This window comes from Limulus polyphemus, unplaced genomic scaffold, assembly GCF_000517525.1.
Source record: "Limulus polyphemus unplaced genomic scaffold, Limulus_polyphemus-2.1.2 Scaffold91, whole genome shotgun sequence".
Lineage (NCBI taxonomy): Eukaryota > Metazoa > Arthropoda > Merostomata > Xiphosura > Limulidae > Limulus > Limulus polyphemus.
The window spans coordinates 1,063,480-1,074,310 of record NW_013665701.1 but is presented as its reverse complement, the minus strand read 5'-3'; the positions used below and the strand labels follow the sequence as shown (position 1 = coordinate 1,074,310).

The window sequence follows — 10,831 nt, the reverse complement described above, 5'->3', positions numbered from 1 at the left end:
ATTAAAGATAATTTTAAGCGTGAAAACTGTCCATATTTTGATGTCATGATATGTAAATTAAAAATTGTTATTTTACGGTGATAATCTTGTTTTCTTGTGCCCAATAATGCATAATTTCATTTGATAAATACGTTTAGATTGAATGGTAATTTATAATCAGTCACAAGAACGTCGAATCTGAATCACTTGAAAAAAAATACGGGGGTGCTTAACTTTTTTCCAGGTGTATATATTAGCTTCAATCTTCTTGACATGGGATACTTAGACCTCTACAGATATTCAACAAAACAGTTTTATAAAATAACGAAACCCCACCCCTAGCAATAACACAATATTTCACTCAGATTCATAGATTAAAAATTATGAATGATGTTTTTATTGTAATTGATGAATTATTGAACATGTATAGCTCAAAGAAATGCGTAAACATTTTCAAACAACAAAATAAACTTGACACAATTTTCGTGAAGCTATGGGTTCTTTTTATGTCAACGTTTAAACAAATTAACTCAATCACTCTGAACTTGCGTTACTTATCAGTTAGAGCATTTTATTCTGTCAGTGATATTTATTATCGTAGTTGTAAAAAACAAACAATATGCCTATGTCAATGTACGCTTTGTTTTGGGTTCAAAAACATTGTCCAGCTTTATAACTGCATAAAATTTACTCATTAAACTTAATACGGAAATGATTCAAAGAGAGAAGATAAACATAAATACCAAGGTTGAGTACGTTATGTTAAAACAACTATGTTCGGCGACTCGATCAGCATATCTTCTTAATGAATACTACGAATACCCATTTAACTCTCTAGCCGCTTGAGGTACGAGACGGTTGAACAGATATGTCGTTCAAGCAACTTGTGTACCCTTGACTTATGCAGCTTTTCTACACATAGATCCTTCTTGAATATGTTGCACACTGTTTCCTGGGGCACGTGGATAGCTTTTGCAACTGCCTTTTTGTCTTCGTGAAATTTCACCTGTTACAAGTAATCGCACTTTGCTTTGCATTTCTGGGACTGACTTGTTACACGACTCTTTCTGGATGAACGTTGGTCATTATAATTTTATATAAACGTACTCAACCCTTTGTACCTCACTTCTGATAGGACGATGTAATACACCACAAACGGAACCTAATTATTTCAATTTTCATCCTCAAACTAACACACTAATTCGATTTAATCACACGCCCGCGTGTATATTTAACTATAAACAACTGCTAGTGTACCATACAAGCCTGGCTAGTTTTAGCTATGCTGTCAATTCTTAAGAAATATACCTAAAACATAAACAACCAATCTTTCTTCAAATAAAAATAAATGAATTAAAGTCTTAATGAAACACGGATAAATAGAAATTTTCAAGCTGAAACAAAACTAGAAAGTTAACAACTAACAGGGTAATGTTGTGCGTCAGACATTATTTACTACAAGAAAGACTGCAAGCATACCTTTTTCATACAAAGTTCAATAGTAGGCGTTATTAAAATGGAAACTAAAATATTTGTAAATGCTTCGAGGCGACGTTTAATTTGTAATGATTTTCTATCGGACCTTACATAACTAAAAACCAAATCATCCTGACATAATTGAGCAATACCTATACTTTATGTAAACCGACAATTATCAAATTATGAAGGAGTATATTTTGCTTAGAAGTATACAACAAATTTTCCTTGTAAAAGCAGAAACAGTTTAAAATAGCCAAAACAGAATTTAAGTAAGATCGAAAACAATTTACAGTAATCTGTTTAAACATCTGAAAAAGCGAAAAGAAATTTAAATATTTCTAAATGCGTAAGTAATGTTTGAAGCAGTTTGAAAAATGCGTTGGGGTTGATTACCACATCTAGTCTTCAGATTTTTAAACACTGTTCTTTAAATCCTAGTTTTCTTCCAACAGACAAAGTGTTCACACTATTTCGGTTATTATTCATGACCTAACCTCTAGTTTATTTTTAGAGAACACTTAACATCAGTCTACACGAACGAAAGCTTTATGAAGAAACTGTATTTGCTGAGACTTGTAATTGCTGAAGCCAAATTTGGCTTCACAATGTACGTGATTTCACTCGCAAACTACAAACAAAGAAAAGTTAGGAACCCCACTTCAAAAGAACCCTTTATACATACTTAATAATCTAGTTAAAACAGTATACTTTACCATTTAACTATTAAAGCTATGTGTATGGTCTGATTCTCTTTCCCACATTTGTTCTCTCTTTATTAGAAGTAAACAAAAAAAGCAAACGTTGCCATACAGTAATTTGAGATTCAAAAGAATGACTTGAGAGTGAGTTCACACTACTAAAGACACAAGTTCTGGTTTCTAGTGTTGACTATTTAAACTCAAGAAATATGCTTATTAACTGAAACTGTTCAAGCCATATCATGAAGGATAAGAATAACGGAAAAGGTTAACGCTTCAATAAACTCTTATGGTAAAAATGTTTTATTAATCTGAATAAATGGTATTTTCTTTATTTCTAAAAGCAGCTACATAAAACTATATACCATTAATACGCTTATTTCGATATTAAATGGCATATACCAGATGAAAATATTTTTCAAATAACGTGTTTAACATTACTTTAAGTGTGCATATTATATATATATATATATTTAATACCTTTCACTTTGTAAGTATCTTAACCAAGTTTCTTTTGTGTTTATTTTAAATCCTATGTACGTGTGTGTGAACAATGAAATCACACTCCGTGACAATTCATAAGTAACGTCCTAGAGAGGACGTAATAACGATTTCAAGACATGCGGTGGGCAAACGTCCTTTTTAATTACGATTTCACGGAATCTCAGCGTTGTTTAAACAAGGAAAACAACGTGCCTAGAACTTAATATCAGCGCTTTCTACTTTCCCTGCACAACACACTAAGGATAGACTCCTTCCCTTTCGATCAACCAGTGACGTGATGAGGCAAGGAACTCGAAAACTAAGCGAATGCAAAAGAAATAACAGAGTCGCTCCTTTTCTCGTAAGACAGGAATTTCTAGGCGTATTAAACTATCTTTACACATATTAACGGTAGCCTAATACGCAAAAAAAAAAAGAGAAACAATATCGTGCACCATCGAGTTCAATATAAACGCCATTATACACAGTTATCGTACTAAAGATATCCATCTACAAACAGAAACGTGTCTACTATCCTTTTGGTGTGATAGAGGAAAATAATAAACCAATTAAAGAGAGAAATACCCTTTGTTCAATGTCACTTTAAACCAACATAGACAACTAAAACTTGTGTTTATTCCGAAGAGTATCAGTTTTTCTTATAGTATTACACCAGATATCACCGTTTAGGTGGACTTAATTACAATAAACCTTGCTATGTACCTTCACTTAGTTACCTCTTACAACTAAGTTCCTTAAAATAATATTGTGGTCTACGTTACACTATGCGTGTCTCAGAAGTATTTACCGGCATAGTTAATGTCCAAGCAAACTGTTTTCATAAACAGTTGAACTTTCAAAGAAAAAGAAATACTTACTTAACAGAAGCACCCGACTTTGCTACAAATGTTTTCCTTTCACAATCAAATTGTTGAACATCTTGAAACAAGAGATACGCGGCCGGAATACAATGATATTTCAAGAAGACAAAACAGTCACTTCCTATCGAACTTCTTCGCAATGAGTACAAGTTATAAATCTTTAATTTTTAGACTAGATTCTGAAGTGACGACTTCTGTAGTTATAAGTGTTTGATCATTGAGAATTAGTTACAACTTTACACATAAATAGCCCACAGAACAAAGTTTCTCAACCAAAGGCCAGTAGACAACTCAACAAACACTTTTTGTCTCGCAGTCGCTTTAACGTGTGTGTGAGAGACGGGCAAGCGCGTGAGCTCGTCTGCTTCTAGCCGTAGCTTCATGGGAGGGCCTATTTATTCGGGGTGAGGTTAGAAAGAATGGACACGAGAAAATGATGCGTTTTGGTGATATCAACAACTGCATATCGGGAAATGAACTTCGACGTTTTCTAAACAGCAATTAACCATGAATGCACAAAAGATCTACATTACATAACTCTTCTACCACGATTCACTGCCTGATATAGGATAAAGTTACAAAAACTCGCACTTACAGAAGAAACACAGATAGTGTGCACTTAATCAGGTATAACAAAATGTTTCCCTTTTTTCGTTTAGCACGTTTTTTTGTTATCCAAACTGCTTACAGCATCACTGATCATTATCTTTAGGTATAAGATCTTGTTTTAAGTACAACATTAAATCTAATGTTAAAGTCCAGTTCGGGGCTGTTCTTTTTTAAATTGCGACAGTGATGATGATGATGATCTGGAAAAGCAGATGTAAAAACCTTTGTCATCCTTATACCTTTTTTGATAGTTTTACATTGTGTGCGCGCGCGTGCGTTCAGCACAAGTTTTCTTAGATATCTCGAGAGTGTATATAATTTTATAATTTGTTACCAAATCCAAATAGAACAAACTAAAAGCAGACATGAATAATCATGTGCTGGGAGTTAAATGTGTAGTGCAAACATTCGGAACCTATATGCATGTTCTGAGTTAACAATATAGGATGATAAAGCGAGACAGATTTATAAATACAGCAAGATAAAAACATCAACCATCAGTTGAAGGTGACAATTTGGTTGATAGTTCGGATTAAGCTCATTCATTATGATAGTCCCATGATCTCGTGTTATTAGCAATCAGTCAGTTGCTCGTATTGTAGACGAGTGGGAAACACGCAACTGTGACCTCAGTTTTATTGTTCCTGGCCTTGTGTGAACTCTTACTGTAACCTTTAAACTATTATCACACTATTTCCTGTACCACTGCTACGTCCATGAGGGTCTATTCTAATACAATCGGATATTAAGATCGGTCTGTATATAACGTTTCATAACGTAACTACATTAAAACAAAAAACAGATTCTGCGGAACAAAGCATTTTTATGCCGATAGAAATTGTAAACGGCTTCTAAATTAATGGCAACGAACTATTTGTGGAATAAAAACAGGAGTGGGGCCAGCATATCTTTATCCACCCCCACAGGGAATTATATAAAAACTATAATTTTTATACTGTATCTAACCTATATAAAAGTCAGTGTCACGTCTCGCTTGATTTCTCTAAATAGTGCACTCCAGCCTATTACTATTAAACAACGTGATAACAACACTATCCATAAGAAAAAGTGTATTATTAGTTAAAGTAGCTGTATAATCTAACGGTAACCTATATAAAAAGCGTGTGTGTCACGTCATGTAACGCTTGATTTCTCGAAATAGGGGTTGTCATAAAAGCCCAAATACATTTATCCAGATACAATAGATTGATTACTGTCTATCCATTACGATTTTAGTGACGAGGGCAGTGAGGATGGGGGTGCCGTGAAACCTTATAAGTGTAGTGAATGTTGGGATCATCTAGCCTAGAGCCAGGTGCATAAATTTATCATGAAAGTAAAATATCTATTCAATTTTAAACTTAAATCGTTTCTGAATTAAGTTATTTTCTGTTATATCACCAACGTTTTTAATAAAAACAAACTCATTTAATCAACGGAGACTAAATTGAGAAATCAGCAAATATTTTTCAAGTTTTGTTGTTTATACATTTCATTTTATACTTTCAATATGAAACAACATGACATAAAATCCATTGTTGGAACGCAGTGTTACCAAAACGCACTGGCTTTTCTTTGTATTAGAAGTTTTAATCTAATTGATTTTTACAAATAATTATTCTATGAATACGCTACAAAGTCATATCATGAATGATCTTAATTTTGATTGGCTCATAAAGGAACTTACCGACGTTTGACTGTCTCGACTCCACTTTTATACCTATACTGATCAAGCTTGATTTCGCAAAATTTAGTTCAGTTAGCTGTGAAATGTGAGGTTAGGGTATACTATGGAGTGGGTGTTCGGTGGTAATACTTGCCCCGTCATTTTTGATGGGCTATACCCTAGTTTTTACATAAATGCCACATCTTTGGCACAGACACTACACACGCATGAAAAATGTTGAACGTTTAGAAAGAATGCTAACTTATCACACCCGGCCATTGTTCAACATCTTTCTACTCCAATATAAATGAAAAATCGGTAGTAGTATGTGGTTAAACAAAGTTGATATGGCTCACAAAGTTTCGCAAGTTATTTTGGCATCTTCAGGAGACAACAAACACAATCAGTTTTATTGTCTAGAGATGCCAAGATAACACCGGCGAAACGTTGTGTGGCATAAATACTTCTGTCGCATGATGATGCTAGGTTAACACCTTATCAACTTTGTTTTTAACACCTAGTAGTGCCGATTTCCTATTTATATTATAGTTGTTACTAGACCCTATTATCCAGTCATATTCCTACTCTACTGACTATATACGAAAGGTTAGAATGTTTATTTCCCCGAAAGGGAGTTAAAGGTTACCTGTTTTACCCATCAAACCACAATACAGTAGTGTGTAGTCTGTAGGCGGGCAGTATACACCAAATTATGTCACATAAAGGACACTTCATGTTGCAATGTGTGCTGTCGTGACGTCAGTAAAACGTGCCTACACCATGAATTACGAGAAGAGTTATGCACTCTGTAGTAAAGCATATGTACGAACTTAAAATGCAAGAAATAAAAGTATTTTTATTCATTTTGGCTTTATTTACTTTTGAAACAAAAGTTTCGGGGACCCTGCGGAAGAACATCTAGTATTATAGGTAAGCGACTACTGAACATTCTGAAACCAACTACAATCTCCTTTGAAACATCGATTTCAACTACCTTTAACAAACAAGTCTGAATAATTTCCATAAATTAGTTAGGACTCTTTAAATGAAGAGCACTACTTCCTCAGTCTTATATGTTAAAGCTGTGGAAGTTTAATAGATGAGCGCAATATGCATATTTCCATCTATGGTAGTTTATTATAGATACAATACACTTTATAAAACAGTTATTAAAACGACGGTCATTGTTCGTTGTTGTATCAAAACTCAAACAGAACATTCAACAGTATACAAATTGTTTTCATCAACTTTTACTTAAAGGTATACGTTATCAAAAACCACGGAATGTAGTTTATATTATTTACTTTTTGTTTTAGTAGTAAATGTATATCTTCCCTTATATATTTAAAGCTTACACGTTTAACAAATATATGAATGAGAAAAAAGTGATTTTTTTTAAGAGTTGCAAACTGAAAAGCCTTGAAATAGTTATCATTCTCATCCAGCGTCTTCCACCACACGTGCGCATCATTCCCTTTCCCCTTCTTTTTGCCCCTTCAGTACATCCTGCTAAACAACTTTTAGCTTGCTTCACACAAGACAAAATGCAATTAAGTTCTTTAACTGGTTTGCTACTATCTTGAGCGACGTTTAGACCGGCTAGAACCAGATATCTTGGCTTACTGCAATTTCACAACAATGTTTCCTTCTTTACTCTTCCTCTCCCTTATTCGAAAGAAAACACAAGTATTTACTACTCAGAATGGTATTCTCTATGACTGAAACAGAATGTGTTGTATAGTTGTAAACGACATCAAAATCAAGATTATGAAACCAGTCAAAGCAAGCAGAATGTGAAACCCCATCAATCACTTACCCGCACAAACAATTTGTGAGCAGCATATGTCAGAGTGATTGAGCGCAGAATTTGTTTCACAAAACCTCAGATGATGCATATAGAAACAAATATTTATATGTCTAAAGAAGCATACACTAATCTGTTACACAATATACAGTCGTAGTAGCTCACATATTACATCATTTGTACCGACAAAAACAAAGTAAACAATAAGCAGGGATCAATATCTGTGCACAAGTATCGAAGTTCACAGTAACTTAATTTCTCAACATGATGCGGGCTTAAACTGTAGACCATTTTCGCGTCTTCCCAAATCACACACCTCGATCACACACAAGAACAGTGGCATTTCCAAGATTTATTCATTTACTTTTTTCTGTGTGGGGAGTGGGGGGAAAGTAAGGTAGAACAGTTAGTTGAGGGGTATAAAAATATTTTCACGTCAGTAGGAATCAAAATGTAGAGAATTTAATCATCTTAAAAGGCTACATACATCTCTGCTGAGAGCTACTGTGAGGCAGAATTCTCCATTGGGGGGGTCTACCACCCATGCCAGCTCAATGGGAACGACCCTGCACACATAAAGAAAAACGCCCCATCTTTACTCCTAAACGTCACACACTTCTCTACGGACAGACTGCTCAGCTGCATTCCCCCGAAATAGAAAGAAAAGGCTGTTTTGATACCATTTTTTTTTATTCCCATAAAACGCGATACTTTAACGAGAAATGTATCACGTTACACATAAAATATGACTTTCAAGAGTATTCCCCATCATTTTATATTATTTTATTCCATCTGTTTTTAATAAAATTTGGTTTAAATCACATATGTTTGACAGCTAAACTCTTACTACCAATGGTGTAATAAACGACCTGAACATGGAACAATTAAGTACAGCTTTCAACCTTGTCCAACTTCACTAAAATTACTAGTAACTGAATTAAATCACGTTTTGTACAAAGTAAGGATTTCCAGCACATCAACAGATCAAGAACAGTACTATACTCAATAAAAACGGTGCAATTCTGCTCTGTAAATTTTTCAACTCCCTCGATAAATAATAGCTTTTCAGCAAAGAGAAAAACCAAAAACTGAGGTCTTGCAGTCGGTATCTTGTACGTGACATTGAAACAGATTAGAAACTGATTATTACAAACCACATAGCCTAACCTCTTCTTACAATACAATGATTATAACAGTTTCCCTGCCCGGTGGCGCCGAAGGGTCAGGATCGCTGTTCCTGTATGTTAGCTTATTCCCATAGGACTTCAACAATTGTTTTGCCATACTCAGTGTGCCGGTAGCCTGTTTACCATAGGTTTCTAACTGTATGGTTTGAAAGACATTTTTCTTTGTGTCTGCCAATCTCAGCCCCGTTCTAACCTAATTGGTACGTGTTCTGTCGGAACAACTGAAACCAAATTGGGTTGTCTGTCTTTCTCAAGTACTTAATCTGGGGGGAGGAAACGACGGATCCCTCTTTACCTGCCCATCGTTTTCTGTCTCTACAAGGACGTGCGGTGTATGAAAACTTACGAGACAATGATATGAGCAACAAAGGAAAAAAATCGCTTTGCTTCTTGACGGCATCTAGCTACAAGCTATCGACAACCTGCGGGTGTGTGCACTGGCAACAACCGAGCCCGAGATAAAGGGCAGCACAAATGCCAACTTCTTCCCTGAAGATAAAGAAAAAAAGAAGTTACTGATCTTGCAGTGCCACGAAAGAATACAGACTCCAAAGGCTGGCCTTTGACTCTCCTTCATGTTCGAGCCAGCAAGTTGAAAAGTAACCTTGGTATAATGTGATAAGCTTATATACACCATATTATATTGACGAAAATTTAGTTAAAACTATTAAAAAATTTGTAAATATGATTGTCTCAAATATATTTAAAAACATTTTTTTCGCCTATAAGGAAACAAAAACACTGGTACAAATATTATACCCATTACAATTCACCTGAATGGTTATGTTTATTACAATATTACGTGAGGCTTTATTGAACAAGTAAGTGAAACATACAACCTATTCACAAATTATACAGATAATATATCGTGCTTACATTTACATTCAAATAACGCATTTTGGGCAGTCTTGCTGTCTGGTGGCTAAAAATGAAGTCGTTACCCCCCTCCAAAGAACCTGTATGTCAGGTGGGCAGTGAATCATATCTGAACATAAAAATATACTACACTGCCTAAATATTACATCTACGATATAGTCAAGCACTATGGTACTTTCATAGCAGGTATTGTTAATTCATCCATTTCCGGTACTGTAGTGAAGTCGGATAATCTGAGCCCTCCCTGTAGTAAAATAGAATCCATAGTCAGCACTATTAAATACAAGCATATTCAGTGTGTTTCTGACCCCCCCCCGTAGTAAGTTAAAACTCACTATCAGTATTACAAAATATATATAAGCATGTTCTTGAGTGTGTTTCCCTTTCCCCCACTATCAGTACCACCAAATATAAGCATGTTCTTGAGTGTGTTTCCCTTTCCCCCTGTAGTAAGGTAGAGCCCACTATCAGTATCACCAAATATAAGCATGTTCTTGAGTGTGTTTCCCTTTCCCCCCTGTAGTAAGGTAGAGCCCACTATTAGCATTACCAAATATAAGCATGTTCTTGAATGCGTTTCCTTGCAAGTTATAAATATTTATACAGATGCGAACGACAACTCCTGCTTTTTCAAGACTGCACTGAAGCCAAATGGAAAAGCTTGTTGGACAACAGATGTAACAGCATAATATTAATAATACACATACTTTTTATTTTTTGTTGAAATACTGAAGCACAGCACCAAACCGATAACAATATATCGCGTCTCAATTCTATAATAGGAGCTTTAGATAAGAATTGGTGCGTTACTCAAAAACTATACACTCAAACTAGTCAGATAAATATTCTATACTGAATATCGCATTTACCAATAGCCATGAGATTTAAAGGATCTATGAATATCTTTCCTAGTTAACTGTAAAAGTTAGCAAATCACTACTGGATGCTTAGTGCCGTAAATCACCTTGGAACAAGATAATATCAGTGCAATGTAATCACATTTAAAATATAATAATCCTCTAAACTAAGCCATCCTGATTTCCTTCCTTGGTTTTAAAACAAACTCTCCTTTGCATCAGCTAAATCATACACATTAGTTACGGAATTCCTTCCTTTACATCAGCTAACTCACATACATTAGTTACTGAACTCCTTCCTTTACATCAGCT

The 10,831-nt window shown here is 34.8% G+C and overlaps 1 protein-coding gene across 16 annotated transcripts in view; it reads right to left on the bottom strand.

The window, feature by feature from the left end:
- Positions 1–10,831, bottom strand: part of LOC106468799 (CUGBP Elav-like family member 2) — a 371,251-nt gene that overhangs the window by 140,847 nt on the left and 219,573 nt on the right. Inside the window, exon 1 of one of the 16 annotated variants that reach the window (XM_022397873.1) lies at positions 3,518–3,783. The exons of 14 other annotated variants lie outside the window; for them this stretch is intronic. The gene's annotated coding sequence lies outside the window, so the exon portion shown is untranslated. Of the gene's footprint in view, positions 1–3,517; positions 3,784–10,831 lie in introns of those variants that run through there. One more of the 16 variants, XM_022397888.1, reaches the window with a different exon arrangement.